The sequence below is a fragment of the Cervus canadensis genome, chromosome 24 (genome assembly GCF_019320065.1).
Source record: "Cervus canadensis isolate Bull #8, Minnesota chromosome 24, ASM1932006v1, whole genome shotgun sequence".
NCBI lineage: Eukaryota > Metazoa > Chordata > Mammalia > Artiodactyla > Cervidae > Cervus > Cervus canadensis.
In genome coordinates, this window is record NC_057409.1 from 28,063,860 (window position 1) to 28,081,185 (window position 17,326).

General features: G+C 42.5%; 1 protein-coding gene across 1 annotated transcript in view; it reads right to left on the minus strand.

Annotated features, from left to right (window-relative positions):
• Nucleotides 1-13,890, minus strand: part of TTLL4 (tubulin tyrosine ligase like 4) — a 31,239-nt gene extending 17,349 nt beyond the window's left edge. Inside the window, exon 1 of the mRNA XM_043445451.1 lies at nucleotides 13,625-13,890. The gene's annotated coding sequence lies outside the window, so the exon portion shown is untranslated. The remainder of the gene's footprint in view (nucleotides 1-13,624) is intronic.
• Between the last annotated feature and the right edge of the window lie 3,436 nt (nucleotides 13,891-17,326).

Sequence of the window (17,326 nt, forward strand, 5' to 3'; positions counted from 1 at the left end):
GCAGTTTTTCACACCTGTGGGGAAGGGTAAGCCTGCTTTTACGACAGCATCCAGGGGAGAAACACAAGACTCTTCGGTAAGAAGTCATTCATCTGGGATAATTCTGAATGAAATGCTGGCATCTTAATCAAGTATTTTCACAGTGGCTAAAGGGAAGGAAATAGCAGAGAATTTTCTTGCTCAGGTTTTATTTAAGACACAAATGATAATGGGGAGAGGACTTTATGTTTTGATAGGAGAACAATGACCAAGGAAGATTCTCATTCCTGCCTACAGCTACAGGAACTGCTGTTGTTTTCCACCAACAAAAAGCCTGCAAAAGCCACGTGATGTTACCCTCTTTTCCTGCAAAGACTGATCTGTGTGGGAGTCCTTCTCAAGAAGAGTACCAAAAAACCACTGCCATTATTCAAAATGATAGTGGGTGAAAAACAGCATCACAGCTACAACCAGATTTGATTCCAGTAAACGCAAACTTAAGGTAACAGAAAATGGACCTCCACCAAGTCCAAACTATGGAAATACTGTGCAGGGCACAGCTACACTCTGCACACTTACAGGAGACAAGCACAAAGGGAGGGACCCTGCCGGTGATTTTATAAGACCACACACTGAGCGTGTGTCATGTACACACAACAAGTTCACGTTCCAACTCTCGTAGTCGTCTTTTGGGAATCCATATCTCTCCCCATGGATGCAGCACAACAGGTTCACCAAAGTGATGGTGGAAAGGGATAAGGAAACAAGATCTCAGGCTGCCGCCCCCTGAATGTCACCCGACGTGTGGCTTCTCGTGTGCATCCTGCCATCTCAGACCTTCAGGTCTCTACAGGAGTCACTCCCTAGTGTGTGTGTGTTGGAGGGGGGGTGAGGGGGACAGTTGTCTTCACCCAGCCCTGAGGGGGTGTGCAGTGGGGGCCCGTGGCTATGAGGGAAAGCAGGCTTGGCTACAGTACAGATGAAGATGCAGTGGCGGGCTCCTGGGTGCCCTGGAGCCCCTTCCTTCTTGTCTACCAGACTTAAAAATACACAGCTCAAAGGCTGTCACCTTCTCCAGGCAGCCTTTCTGGACTCCCCAGTTCAAATAGGATGCCTCATCTCTGTTCTAGCCACCATTGCTGTCTCTATGACACTGAACTTTAACAAGGAGTACTCATCTGACTAGGACCAAGGAGCATGTTGTTCCCAGTATAAGGTCTCACCCACAGTTAAGTGCTCAATATTCTGTTGGTTGGATAAACTGGGGGAAAAAAAATACAGTAAATAAAGGGGAAATACACTGGCACTTCTCCAAGAGAAGACTCTTGAGAGTCTCTTGGACAGCAAGGAGATCCAACCAGCCCATCCTAAAGGAAATCAGTCCTGAATATCCATTGGAAGGACTGATGCTAAAGCTGAAACTCCAGTTCTTTGGCCACCTGATGCAAAGAACTGACTCACTGGAAAAAGACCCTGATGCTGGGAAAGACTGAAGGTGGGAGGAGAAGGGGACGACAGAGGGTGAGATGACTGGATGGCATCACCGACTCGATGGACATAAGTTTGAGTAAGCTCCGGGAGTTGGTGATGGCATGCTGTAGTCCATGGGGTCGCAAAGACACAACTGAGTGACCGAACTGAACACTAGCACTGATGAATGCTAGTTTGGGCACCTAGCAAACACCAGGTACTGTGCTCATTAAATCCTCACAAAAACACTATGCTCCATTTGCTGATGATGAATCTGAGACTCAGTAAAGCTAAGTAACTTCTCCACAATTAAACAACCAACAAGGAGTGGCCAGATTAAAACTTGAGTTTGTCTGACTCCACGCTTCCTCTTAAATAGAAATGAAACACACACCTAGGCCCTGTTTCCAAACTTATCCCTAACCTTCAAGTGGAAGACAAAAGGCAGTTTGGAAACACTATGCTGAACCCCTTTCTGGTGAAGCACCCAAGAGCCCACCACTGTCTCCTCATCTGTACTGTAGCCAAGCCTGCTTTCCCTCATAGCCACAGGCCCCCACTGCACACCACCTCAGGGCTGGGTAAAGACAACCGTCCCCCTCACCTCTCGCACACACTGCTCCGCATCCCTCCGCATGAATCCTCAGTGCCAGGAACACTGGACGCAAGTGGCCCGGCATTTACCTTTTCCAGGCCCAACTCAAGCCCCATCACACCCATGAAGATCTGTTGTGTATTTATTCCTTTAATTTAATGTTTTGCAAAGGCTATCTTTTACCACTGTTCTCCTTTCATATGAATATACTTCACAAGTCCCTGATAGTTTTTATAGGGAAATCTTGTGTCTATCTGTAATAGACAAATGCACAGCTATGTTAGTAGAAGTTGGAAGATCACTGCCCTAGTCTGGCTCCTCCTCAGCAATGCTGCCCAAGTCTCCTCCCCACAAAACATCATGAGATGTTAAGAGTTCCTAGAATAAAGTTTAAAAAATAATTGACGAGGGTAATGAATATTTTCTAGGTCAGTTATACCTCCACAAAGCTGTTAAAAATAAAACAATTCCGCCACCCCCCCGCCCCGAGGGGATAAGAAAAGTAAAGAACTGCAAAGCATTCTGAAGATAAACAAAATGGCCTCAAACATCTCTTTCTATTTGCATGGCTAGCTCTGTCCAATTCCTAGTCCCTCACCTGCCTCACCAAATGCAGGTCTGTTGTAAAAGCATCCTGCCTGCCTTCCCTGGATCCAACTTCTCTTCTCCTAAAGCATCCAATCTCAGGAACCTCAACATCCTGCCCCGCCACCTTTAGACAACATTCAGAAGCTGTCTATCTCATTCTGCCTTCCACTCTTTATGGGGCATTTTACCTCAAGTTTCCTCCTTAAGTGAGAGTGAATAATGAGCAACCTATACTAGAAAATCTAAGACTGTTGTCTCAAACCACCAGGTCTCCAGAGACCAGGCCAAACCAAACCAACTTGGACAAGGTATCTATTTCTACAGAAAGCAATTATTCATTACACACTGATTGTATCACTCTCCTATATTACAGGAGTGTGTGGCTCTTGGGATCTGCAGTTTCCTTTTCCTCTTCCATCTGAGAGTTTCCCTCAGTCACCAGGGGAACTCAGGACATCAGAAACAGTTCAGAGTCTAGAGTCACAAGATCTCTGATGAGATCACTTTAGTTGCCCAATAGTTATGTAAGAAGATAGAAGTGACTTGGCTGGAATCAAACAGAATGAGGAGTGTAGGAATCAGACACATTTTCTCTTAAGAGATAAATTCCAAATTCTGTCTCCCTAAAGAAAGTTGGAGGAGTATGGAACTTCTGTAAAGCCCTATTGAGAAAGAAAGGCCAACACTCCAACCTAATGAGAAGGGAGGGCCAATAGAAGTTGACAGGGACAGGGACATCACCAGATGGTCAACACCGGAAAAAAAAAAAAAAAGACGTTGACAGGGGCAGCTCTTATAGAACACAGTTACTGCAAAAGTAGTTAGCCAACATCAGGGGGATAAAACAGCTTATAGCAGCTAAAGCTAAAGGAGGTCCATCTACAAATTACTGAAAAGTGGAAACAGTTGAAGGCTTAACATAATTAGGGGCTTCCCTGGTGGCTCAGATGGTAAAGAATCTGACTGCAATGCAGGAGACCTGGGTTCAATCCCTGGATTGGGAAGATCTTCTGGAGAAGGGAACAGCAAGTCACTCCAGTATTCTTGCCTAGAGAATCCCATGGACAGGAGTCTGGTGGGCTACAGTCCATGGGGTCACAAAGAGTCAGACATGACTGAACGATTAAGTACATCCTAACATAATTAAGTTACTATCTCTCCTGAAGCCCTGACCTTCAGCAGCTTCAGAAAGAAACCTTGGGTGAGCTTGAAGGCAGTGGTCCTCAAAGTGTGGGCCCTCTCAGGGGTTCCACTAGGTGAAACTATTTCCATAACAAAACTAAAATGTGATTTGACTTTTTAACTGTGCCAGCCTTTCCACTGATGGCGCAAGAGCAATGGTGGGTCAAACTGCAGTTTCCTGAGTAGGAGTCGAGCCAAAGGTACCACCTGAGATTTTTTACCACCACACACTTCTTCACTGCACAGCAAAAGAAGTGCCAGGTTTACTTAAGAATGTCCTTGATGACACAGTAAAAAATGAAATCCCAATCCTCAAGTGTATCTTTTTAACATTGTGTGATGAAATGAAAAGTACATATAAAACAGAAGACAATGGTTGTCTGTAAGTAAAGCACTGTTTGAATTGCAAAATTTTTCTGTGGAACATCATGTTTACTTGAAAGAATGAAGGATATACAAGTGATGGTTATTCAGACTTTGATATTTGGCAGGCATTCTCTAGAAAATGAAACAGAGGAAGCCTGTCACTTCAAACAACTGACAGTGTTTGTTGCCAGTGATAAAACTTGAGCTTCCAAGAGAAAATGAGAATTTGGGCAAAACTGTATCTGCCACCATGAGCTTGACAGCTTCCCAATACTTAACCATTTTTCTGATGACTGTGGTGATATTATTTTTTTATACTGTCAAATAGAATGTGGCAACAAGTCAATGAACCAGTATTTTCCAAATTATCTACGACACAATGTCAAAAAATCAGACATGGGTAAAAGATCTGGTCAAAGTCAGAGATAGACCAATGCATTCTAATGTAACAAAGTATGAAAAGCTCCCTGATAACATTTCAGATTTCACAGCAGCTAACCTTCTTAACACCACCCCTTGTAATTTCTGTGTAATATCAAAGAATACCTGATAACATTTCAGATTCCACAGCAGCTAACCTTCTTAACACCACCCCTTGTAATTTCTGTGTAGTACCAAAGAATACCCACTATCTGAAAAGGCTACAGAAACACTCCTCCCTCTTCCAACTAATTCTCTATATGAGGCTAGATAATCCACATAATTCAACCAAACAATACACTGAACCAACTGAAACAGAAAAAAATAGGAAAATCCAGCTGTCTCCAATTAAACCAGACATTAAAAAGATTCTCAAAAATAATGCTATTCTTCTCACTAACATTTTTGAAACAATAGCATTTTTAGTTTTTAAAAATGCTACTTATGTTTATTTGTAATGAGTTTATTATTTCTAAGTGAATTAATAAATACTTCAATTTCTAATGTGGAGTAGATATATATTCCACATTGAAAAGAATATACTGAAGATTCCAAAGGTCTTTAATAAAAAAAGTGTATGTAAGAGACCAGAAAGCTTGAAAGCTCTGGTCTACAATGGCACTGCCTGTCCAGAATATCCAAGAGGCTCCTAAGGATGAGGTCTTTTTGATTTCAGGGCCTAACAGAAATTAGCATTCTCAGTACTTATTCCAAAACACCAGGTCTGGCTTCCCAATTCTGCCAGAAGAGACAGTGAGAAGTTAAGAGCATTAAAGAAAAATTTTCTCACCTTTCACTGACAGATCAAAGCATCTCAGAGTGTTTTGCCTGTTTTCCTCTAGGAGTTTTATAGTTTCTGGTCTTACGTTTAGATCTTTAATCCATTTTTAGTTTATTTTTGTGTAGTGTTAGAAAGTGTTCTAGTTTCATTCTTTTACAGATGGTTGACCAGTTTTCCCAGCACCACTTGTTAAAGAGATTGCCTTTTCTCCATTGTATATTCTTGCCTCCTTTGTCAAAGATAAGGTGTCCATAGGTGTGTGGATTTATCTCTGGGCTTTCTATTTTGTTCCATTGATCTATATTTCTGTCTTTGTGCCAGTACCATACTGTTTTGATGACTGTAGCTTTGTAGTATAGTCTGAAGTCAGGCAGGTTGATTCCTCCAGTTCCATTCTTCTTTCTCAAGACTGCTTTGGCTATTTGAGCTTTTTTGTATTTCCATAGAAACTGTGAAATTATTTGTTCTAGTTCTGTGAAAAATACTGTTGGTAGCTTGATAGGGATTGCATTGAATCGGTAGATTGCTTTTGGTAGTATACCCATTTTCACTATATTGATTCTTCCAATCCATGAACATGGTGTATTTCTCCATCTATGTGTGTCTTCTTTGATTTCTTTCATCAGTGTTTTATAGTTTTCTATACATAGGTCTTTTGTTTCTTTAGGTAGATTTATTCATAAGTATTTTATTCTTTTCATAGCAATGGTGAATGGAATTGTTTCCTTAATCACTCTTTCTGTTTTCTCATTGTTAGTGTATAGGAATGCACGGGATTTCTGTGTATTAGTTTTATATCCTGAAACTTTACTATATTCATTGATTAGCTCTCATAATTTTCTGGTGATGTCTTTAGGGTTTTCTATGTAGAGGATCATATCATCTGCAAACAGTGAGAGTTTTACTTCTTCTTTTCCAATCTGGATTCCTTTTTTCTTCTTTGATTGCTGTGACTAAACTTTCCAAAACTATGTTGAATAGTAGTGGTGGGAGTGGGCACCCTTGTCTTGTTCCTGACTTTAGGGGAAATGCTTTCAATTTTTCACCATTGAGGATAATGTTTGCTGTGGGTTTATCATATATGGTTTTTATTATGTTGAGGTATGTATCCTTCTATGCCTGCTTTCTGGAGGGTTTTTATCATAAATATGTTGAATTTTGTCAAAGGCTTTCTTTGCATCTATTGAGATAATCATATGGTCTTTATCTTTCAATTTGTTAATATGGTGTATCACATTGACTTGCAAATATTGAAGAATCCTTGCATCCCTGGGATAAAGCCCATTTGGTCATGATGTATCATCTTTTTAATATGCTGTTGGATTCTGTTTGCTAGAATTTTGTTGAGGATTTTTGCCTCTATGTTCATCAGTGATATTGGTCCATAGTTTTCTTTTTCTGTGGCATCTCTGTCTGGTTTTGGTATTAGGGTGATGGTGGCTTCATAGAATGAGTTTGGCAGTTAACCTTCCTCTGCAATTTTCTGGAAGCGTTTGAGTAGGATAGGTGTTAGCTCTTCTCTAAATTTTGATAGAATTCACCTGTGAAGCCATCTGGTCCTGGGCTTTTGTTTGTTGAAAGATTTTTTATTACAGTTTTGATTTCCATGCTTGTGTTAGGTTTGTTAAGATTTTCTATTTCTTCCTGGTACAGTTCTGGAAGGTTACACTTTTCCAAGAATTCGTCCATTTCTTCCAAGTTGTTCATTTTATTGTCATATAGTTGCTGATAGTAGTCTCTTATGATCCTTTGCATTTCTGTGTTGTCTGCTGGGATTTCTGCATTTTCAGTTCTAATTTTGTTGATTTGATTCTTCTCCCTGGCTAATGGTTTGTCTATTGTATTTATCTTCTCAAAGAACTAGCTTTTAGCTTTGTTGACTTTTGCTATAGTCTCCTTCGTTTACTTCTCATTTATTTCTGCCCTAATTTTAATTATTTCTTTCCTTCTACTAACCCTGGGGTTCTTCATTTCTTCTTTTTCTAATTGCTTTAGCTGTAACATTAGGTTATTTATTTGATTTTTCTCTTGTTTCTTGAGGTAAGCTTGTATTGCTATGAACGGTCCCCTTAGCACTGCTTTTACCGAAGCCCATAGGTTCTGGGTTGTCGTGTTTTCATTTTCATTTGTTTCTATGCATATTTTGTTTTTGTTTTTTTTTAATTTCTTCTGTGATTTGTTGGTTATTCAGAAGTGTGTTCAGCCTCCACATGGTCGCATTTTTAATAGTTTTTTTTTTCCTGTAGTCGACATCTAATCTTACCACATTGTGGTCAGAAAGGATGCTTGAAATGATTTCAACTTTTTTGTATTTACCAAGGCTAGATTTATGGCACAGGATGTGATCTATCCTAGAGAATGTTGTGTGTGCACTTGAGAAAAAGGTGAAATTAATTGTTTTGGGGTGAAATGTCCTATAGATATCAATTAGGTCTAACTGGTCCATTGTATCATTTAAAGTTTGTGTGTCTTTGTTAATTTTCTGATTAGTTGATCTAGCCATAGGTGTGAGTCGGGTATTAAAGTCTCCCACTATTATTGTGTCACTGTTAATTTCCCCTTTCATACTTGTCACAATGTCTTACATACTGTGGTTCTCTTATGTTGGGTGCATATATAATTTTTCTATCTTCTTCTTGGGTTGATCCTTTGATCATTATGTAGTGTCCTTCTTTGTCTCTTTTCACAGTCTTTATTTCAAAGTCTATTTTATCTGATATGAGTATTGCTACTCCTGCTTTCTTTTGGTCTCCATTTGCATGAAATATCTTTCTCCAGCCCTTCACTTTCAGTCTGTATGTGTCCCTTGGTTTGAAGTGGATCTCTTGTATACAGCATATATAGGGGTCTTGTTTTTGTATCCATTCAGCCAGTCTTTGTCTTTTGGTTGGGGCATTCGACCCAATTACATTTAAGGCAATTATTGATAAGTATGATCCTGTTGCCATTTACTTTGTTGTTTTGGGTTCAAGTTTATAAACCTTTTCTGTGTTTCCTGTCTAGAGAAGATCCTTTAGCATTTGTTGAAGAGCTGGTTTGGTGGTGCTGAATTCTCTCAGCTTTTGCTTATCTGTAAAGCTTTTCATTTCTCCTGCATATCTGAATGAGATCCTTGCTGGGTACAGTAATCTGGGGTGTAGGTTTTTCTCTTTCATCACTTTAAGTATGTCCTGCCATTCCCTTCTGGCCTGAAGAGTTTCTATTGAAAGATAAGCTGTTATCCTTATGGGGAACCCCTTGTGTGTTATTTGTTGCTTTTCCCTTGCTGTTTTTAATATTTGCTCTGTGTTTGATCTTTGTTAATTTGATTAATATGTGTCCTGGGGTGTTTCACCTTGGATTTATCCTGTTTGGGACTCTCTGGGTTTCTTGGACTTGGGTGGCTATTTCCTTCCCCGTGTTAGGGAAGTTTTCAACTATTATCGTCTCAAGTATTTTCTCAAGCCCTTTCTTTTTGTCATCATCTTCTGGGACTCCTATGATTCAAACGTTGGGGTGTTTAACATTGTCCCAAAGGTCTCTGGGGTTGTCGTCATTTCTTTTTTTCCCTCTCTGCTTCACTTATTTCCACCATTCTATCTTCCACCTCACTTATCCTACCTTCTGCCTCAGTTATTCTACCGTTGGTTCCCTCCAGAGTGCTTTTGTTCTCAGTTATTGCATTATTCATAATTGATTTGACTTTTTTATTTCTTCTAGGTTCCTGTTAAACATTTCTTGCATGTTCTTAATCCTTGTCTCTAGTCTATTTACCTGTAACTCTATTTTGTTTTCAAGATTTAAGAACATCTTTACTATCATTATTCTGAATTATTTTTCAGGTAGACTCCCTATCTTCTCCTCTTTGGTTTGGTTTGGTGGGCATTTATCATGTTCCTTTACCTGCTGAATATTTCTCTTCCTTTTCATTTTGTTTAGATTGCTGTGTTTGGGGTGGCCTTTCTGTAGGCTAAGTTTGTGATTCCTCTTTATTGTGGAGCTTGCTCCCTGTAAGTGGGGTTGGTCTAGTGGCTTGTCAAGGTTTCCTGCCTGGTTAGCAGAGCTTGAGTCTGTGTTCTGGTTGGTGAACTGGATCTCTTCTCTCTGGAGTGCAATGAAGTGTCCGTGTCCAGTAGTAAGTTCTGGGGTGTCTGTGGGTTTGGCATGGCTTTGGGCAGCCTGTCTTTTAATGCTCAGGGCTGTGTTCCTGCATTGCTGGAGAATTAGCATGGTACGTCTTGCTCTGGAACTTGTTGGCTCTTAAGTGGAGCTTGGTTTCAGTGTAGGTATGGAGGCTTTTGGATGAGCTCTTGTCTATTAATGTTCCCTGGAATCAGGAGTTCTCTGGTGTTCTCAAGTTTTGGATTTAAGTCTCCTGCCTCTGACTTTCAGTTTTATTCTTACAGTAGTCTCAAAGACTTCTCCATCCATACAGCACAGATGATAAAACATCTAGGTTACTGGTGAAAAGATTCTCTGCAGTGAGGGACACTCAGAGAGGTTCACAAAGTTACATGGAGAAGAGAAGAGGGAGGTGGGAGATAGAGGTTACCAGGAGGAGAAGAGGAGGAGTCAAAACGGGAGAGCGCAATCTAGCCAGTAATCAATTCCCTATGCCTTCTCCACAGTCTGGAACACCCAGAGAGGTTCACAGAGTTGCACAGAGAAGAAAAGGAGGAGGAGGGAGATAGAGGTGACCAGGTGGAGAAGAGGGGGAAGTCAAAAGGGGAAAGACCAATCTAGCCAGTAATCAGTTCCCTAGGTGTTCTCCACAGCCCAGAACACCCAGAGAGATTCACAAAGTTAAGCAGAGAAGAGAAGGGGGAGGGAGGAGATAGAGGTGACCTGGGGGAGAAAGGGGAGAGTCAAAGGGGGAGAGAGCAATCAAGCCAGTAATCACACCCCTAAGTGAAAAAAGATACTGAAAATTAGATCCTTAAAGGTACAAAATTGATAACAAATACCAAAAAGCAAAGATTAAAAATCTAGAGTGGAGGTTAGACTCTCAAAAATACAATATTAAAAATACAAAACAAAATCAATCACAACAATTATAAAAAATATATATGAAATTTGCTTTTAAAATAGGGGGGTTTTTTTGCAAGGTAATAGTAAGTTATAAAAATGAAAATTAAAGGAGTAATAAAGAACTTAAAAATAAAAAAATGATAATAGTAAAAATATATCTAGGACTTTCTCTGGAGCTGTTGTGGGCAGTGTGGGGTCAGTTCAGTTTCAGATAGTTCCTTGTTCCACCTTGTACTTGTTCTCAAGGTCTAATAGGCCCCTTCCAATGCTTAGTCAATGTTAACTAACGGGTTTTAATCTCTTGCACCTGTCACTTCCAGCGAGGTTCCCTCTTCTTTGTTTATTTTGGCTTTCTCTTTTTGCATGTCTCTTCAGTGTCTAATTTCCACTCTGACACAAAGGGGGTAAGGTGGTCACTTATTTAGGCTCACTTGTTCAGTTGTGCTGTGGAGAGGGAGGAACGCTGCAAACAAATACACTGGCGTGTGGGGGGAGTGCTCGCAGTGTCTGGACCACACTGGGTTTGCCCCTGCTCACGGCAGCATGTGCTTTCCAGGTCTACACTGCTCAGGCACCAGGGTGCTCTGCAGGGGAACTGTCCAAAGCGGGCCCTGCGTTTCGTGTACTTCCCAGGTCTAAGCTGCTCAGGTTCAGGTTCTTGGGTACTCCGCAAGGGCACAGACTCAGTTGGGTGTGCATTTTGTGCCCTTCCCAGGTCCGAGCAGCTCAGGTGACCAGGTGCTTGGTGAGTGCACTGTCCCAGGTGGGCCGTGTGTCTTAATCACCTCCCCGGTCCAGCCGCTCGGTTTCCCAGGTGCGCAGCAAGAGCACCATCTCAGGTGTGCCGTGTGTCTCCTCTAGGGAGCCGATCTCCGGCTGCGATCCTCCTGGCAGATGTCAACCATCCAGGATCACAGGAAGACGTGGTTAGCAACTGGGAGCCTGCTCACAGTTTGGTGGAGGATGCCAGTCTCTGGGGCCAAGATTGGATTGCCCCTTGCCTTCTGGCTCTGGCTGTCGCACACCTGCCTCTCTGCCTCCAGTAGGGGAGGAGCCTGTACGCAGCTGGCTAGCTCTCCTTTGGTATTTGCTCAATCCTTTGTTCTTGAGCCCACCAGGCTGCAGGTTGGGTTAGGTCAGAGCCTTTCGCGGGAAAGTTTTTTTTTTTCCTCTCTGGCTATCCCACAGTTTGGGTTGCTATCTCATGTTAGCTCCCTCAGATTGTCCTCAGGGCATTCTGGCCCAGTCCTTACCGTAAAGCATGCAGCCCGCGCCTCCCTGTCCAGTCCCCCAATCACTGGTGTCGGATGCGTGCCTGCGACTGGGCTACTTCTCCGCTGGGAGTTGCAGTTAGGCGCGTATTCTGTGGGGTTTTTTTTTTTTTCTCCCGGTTATGTCGCCCTCTGAGATTCCAAAACTGTCCACAGACCCGCCAGTGAGAGGGTTTCTTGTTGTTTGGAAACTTCTCCTTCACGACTCCCTCCCCAGGACGGGTCTCCATCCCTAACTCTTGTGTCTCTCTTTTCATGTTTTATATTTTGTCCTACCCCCTTTCGAAGAGAATGGGCTGCCTTTCTGGGTGCCTGGTGTCCTCCACCAGCATTCAGAAGTTGTTTTGTGGAAGTTGCTCAGTATTCAAATGATCTTTCGATGAATCTGTGGGAGAGAAAGTGGTCTCCCTGTCCTATTCCTCTGCCATCTTGGGACCACCCCAATTTGAAGTTTTTATACACAGAATAACACACTACAGTAAAATTTGGAAGCATAAGAGATATGACACTCTTTACCCCTTTTTTTGTAAGGTCAGTTTTAGAAGAGTTCATTTGGAAGTTAAGAATCTGGAAATTGATTCTTCTAAAACTGTATGTGGGGCTTCCCTTGTTTTCCAGTGCTTAAGACTGAGCTTCCACTGCAGTGGGGCTCAAGTTTGATTTCTGATCAGAAAGATTCCCTGAAGAAAGAAATGGCAACCCACTCTGGTATTCTTGCCTGGGAAATCCCATGGACAGAGGAGCCTGGCAGGCTACAGTCCACGAGACAGGAAAGAGTCAGATAGGATTGAGCAGGAAAGTTCCCTCCAAACCCAGCTCAGGTCTGTCAGACTGTTTCCAATTCTCTTTTCAGGCCTTGCTGTATCTTTACTAAAGATACTTTGTATCTGGAAGGTCCTCTGACCTCTTTATCCCCAGAAAACATTTGATAATTTTTCAATGCTACATTCAGTCCAATCAATAGAGCTGGTAACTTTTGGGAACTAAGGGGGGGTGGTTTTCATACAAACAGTACTTCAGTATTTATTGCAAATAACTAAGGATGGAATGGAACACTTTCCCAAAGGGTCCCCCCTGCTACTTGTTGACTGCCTAAATCAACAGCTAATTAAGTTAAGGAAGATGAAATCTGGAGTATCTGAGTAGGTAGGAGTAACTCCCCAAGGAAGGAAGCATTAAAACATTTCCTGAGGGGGGGGGGGGGGGACATTTCCTAGATGCAGAATGGAAATGTGAAGATAATAGAGTTTTCCAAATAAATTTGGGTTAAATATTTTTCTAATGTTTTATTAGAACACACACCACACAATATGACAAATGCTGTTTTCATGCTTAAAATTTCCCCTAAACTCTGTGCAAACACGCCTGCCCTGTGCACCCCTGTATCCCCCAGTGCCTTCCATAATGCCCTGGCTCACTATGTATTTGTGGATGTTTATTAAAAATTGTTGGATGATTAAAGGAAGTAATGGATTGATGAACACATGAAGAGTTAAATTCTCTACAGTTAGGGAAAGTATTTCTCTATATAGACAGTGAAGATGGGGAAGTTAAAAGCGGGGTATTCATGTTAAATTCAGCCGTGAGGCCTGAGAGGAGCTTGGGCTCACCCTAAAGCGAGGGGAATTTAAACTATAGCGGGGCGGGAAAGGAGGCTCGGAGGCCTACGGTGAAATGATGCTGCAGGGATCGGGGAACCAGAGGAGCGGCGACTAAGTTCACTGGGCGCGGCGGGAAAGGGGGCAAGGAAGGGTGCAGAGGGGTTCCGAGGAGGCGCGAAGACCTGGCAGGGTAGGAGGCCGCGGATCCCTCTCCTCCCAGGTGATGGAGAGGTGGCTGGCAGGAAGCAGGGCTGAGACAGGAGCGGCCAGAGGGCTGGAAGCCGCGTCAAAAGGCCCGGGACAGAAGGGGCGGGAGAGTCGAGCCGGCAGAGGGTCGTTGCCCCGGCTCCGCGGCCACACTTACCCAGCGGACTCAGCTTCGCCGCAGCTGGGCGCCGGCTTCGCGCTGCTTCCTCCCTCCGCCTGCGGGCGAGCGGGCGGCCTCAGGCGCCCCTAGCAACCACGCACGGCCACGCGACCCGCGCTCTCAGCCGCCGGCGCGACTGCCACCAGACACGCACTGCGCGCGCCCCCAGCGGACGCACCGAGGGCCTGAAGGGGCGATCCCAGCGGGAGGGAGGCAGGCGCGCGGAATCTCGGGGTTTAATGGAGCTTGGAAAGACGGCCGTCACAGGGCTCGCGCACGCGCAGCCGCTTCAACGCGGGTGGGACTCGCAGAGCGGAATTCTGGGAGATGTAGTCTCAAGGTTAAAGCCCTGAAAGGCTACGTTCCGGCACGCCGGGATCCTCTATACTTTGATTCAACCTAACCCCTACTGACTCTTTCTTTGGCCGTGCCTTAATTTGCTCCTCTAAAACCAAAGAACTCAGACTTCATTAAATAATTTTCCTGTAGTACTTTCCAGTTAAAAGCCTTTGAGTTTGACCCCAGGAAAGAAGAGATCGCCAGATTCGCTATGCTTCGCTCTACCTACCTTCCCCTAACCCCAACCCAAGCAGCAGGCTCCAATTACAATCACCTGCTTTCTGAGCTTCAAGTGTGAACATTAGGAAACACTGACTCAATTAATTATCTCTCCAGGCAAGATAGATTGTGACCCCTCAGACTCAGATGTCCCTGGTTCTAACGAATTCGGAGATCTCAAAAGAACTGAAGGGCGAAAAGAGCTTTTCTAAATAGTCTTCTACAGAAATAATGGGAACAATAAGAGATGAAACTAATTTAAGAAAAGCAATCTGAGCCACAGCAAAGATGCTTAATAAATAATTGATTCAAGCAACAGTCATTGATCAGCTATAAATTATATCTCATGATGTGATGCAATTTGAACTACACAGTAACATTAGGAAGTAGTATATTTTTGTCTAAAAATCAGTTGAATCTGAATCCAATCAAGCTTTTGGCTCCAACTTCCAGTTTATAGGAAATAAAGAGAAACATTGTCACAAGAAGGCCATCTGACAAATTCAGAATGTAGGCCAATGTATGAAGGAATGACCTCATTTCTTCAACAAATTCAGAGTATAAAAAAAGAGTGAGGTTTCCTATGTTGTAAGATACTTAAGAGACGTAATCACATCAATGAGTGGACCTTGTTTAGATACTGATTCAAATAAGCCAACTGCAATTGTCTTTTGAGACAATAGAGAAATCTGAATATAGACAGGGGACATTAAGAACATAGATAACGTTAAGAAATCATTATTAAGTTTTTTTTAGTTTACTGAATGGTGACAACCCCCCTCCCACCAATATATCCTTGTCTTAATTCCAGGAACCTGTAAATATTACCTTATTTGGCAAAATATGTGATTAATGATTTTGAGATGATCTTGAAAGGATTAATAAATTTTCCTGGATTATCTGGGTGGGCCCTAAATCCAATAAGAAGAATCCCTAGTGAGGCAGAAAGAGATGGGACAGACACAGAGAAGATACAGAAAAAAATGGAGAGGCAACTTGTCACCAAGAAGGTAGAGATCAGAGCTAAGTAGAATGCCTGGGGGCACCAGAAGGTGGAAGAGACAAGAATGGATTCTTCCTTAGAATCTTCTGAGGAAAGGGGGTTCTTCAGACAAACTGATTTCAGAATTCTGGCTTCTAGAACCATGAGAGAATTTGTTGTTTTAAGTCACCAAATTTGTGGTAATGTGTTGGCAGCCACAGGATGGATATTGTGACATTATTTAAGAAGATATCCTTATTTTTTACCAGATACTTTAAGGTATTAAACGACATGATGCCAAGGAGTTGCCTCTGTGTGTGTGTGTGTGTGTGTGTGTGTGTGTGCGCGCGTGCGCACGCGCTTGTGCTTTAAAATACTACAGCAAACACTGTAGTAGCAATGAGCACACCTAACACCCAGGTCTTAGTTTCTAATATCACTCCATTACCAGGAACCAGGGCTTCCCTGGTGGTAAAGAATCCACCTGCAATGTGGGAGACCTGGGTTCAATCCCTGGGTTGGGAAGATTCCTTGGAGAAGATGATGGCAACCTACTCCAGTATTCTTGCCTGGAGAATCCCATGGACAGAGGAGCCTGGCGGGCTACAGTCCATGGGGTCTCAATGAGTTGGACGTGACTGAACGACTAAGCATAGTAGGAACCAGGGCTCCTCTGAGAAATGGCTGATTCTAGGACTAGGGCAGGAAATACACAAAATGAGCCGGATGCGCCTGGTGGTGCCAGAAAGAAAGTTACCAAAACAAGCCAAAACAACAGACTGGTGGGGAGATGTAACAGGAGCTAACTCAAAGAACTCCCAATGACCAAAGTTGCAATAATTGGAGCAATAAAATTAAAGTAGCAGTGCTTTTATAACCCAAAGTATAAAACAAATACCCATGAGTCATTGGTATAAATAAATGGTTGAGGACTCCCCTGGTGGCTCAGTGGTAAAGACTCTGCCTACCAATACAGGAGACATTGATTTGATCCTTGGTCCAGGAAGATCCCACACGCCGCAGAGCAACTAAGGCCTTGTGCCACAACTGCTGAGCCCATGTGCTGTAGAGCCCATGCCCTGCAACAAGAGAAGCCACCGCAATGAGAAACCGACTCACTGCAACTAGAGAAAGCCTGCATGCAGCAATGAAGAACCAGTGAAGCCAAAAATGAATAAAATTTAAAAATAACTAAATGGTTGAATGTGTTCACAAATGTGATAAAGAGAACTCTCCTATGCAGAAGAATTAAAAGAAAAAATGTAGATATTCAGCCCTAAAGGTGGGGAAGCATAACCCACATTCCTTAAGTTTGGGCTGTGCAGAGTGACTTCTTTCCAAAGAGTACAGTATGGAAGTGGGGGGGTAGCGTAAGGCAAAAGTAGTAACAGTAGAAAAATCTGACAAACACTTCAGCCAGATGATCAAGGTCAACATCACGTAGATAGTATATGCCCTTGATAGATGATGAAAATGGCATTTTGCTTTTGTGATTTCCCTCCCCAAAACTCATAACTCCAGTCCAGTCGTGAGAAACATCAGGCAAATTCCAGTAGAGGAGCATCCTGCAAAATGCCTGACCAGTATTTCTCAAAATTGTCAAGGTTTTCAAAAACTAGATATTTCTAAAGAAACTCTTACAGCCAGAGGAGCCCAAGGAAACAACTAAATGATGTGTAATGAGATCCTGGAACAGAAAAAGGACACTGGGTAACAATTAAGGAACTCTGAATAAAATGCAGGTTTTAGCTGATAATACAGTTCACCCTTAAACAATGTTTGAACCATGTGAATTCACTTATTCGTGAATTTTTTTCAGTAAATACACACTACAGTACTACATAATACACAGTTGGTTGAACCCTCAGGTATGGAGGGCTGACTATAAAGTTATACTCAGATTTTCAATTGTGTGGGGGTAACCACCCCCCCAAGCCCTAAGTTCTTAAAGGGTCAACTGTGTATCAATGTTGATTACACTAATTGTAACAAATATATCAAAATAATGTAAGATGCTAATAATAGGGGAAATTGTGTATAGATAGAGGCAAGGTATAATATATGAACCCTTTGTACTATCTGCTCAATTTTTCTGTAAATCTAAAATTGTTCTAAAATATAAAGTCTTTATATATAATCCTAAAAAAAAAAACTAGCAA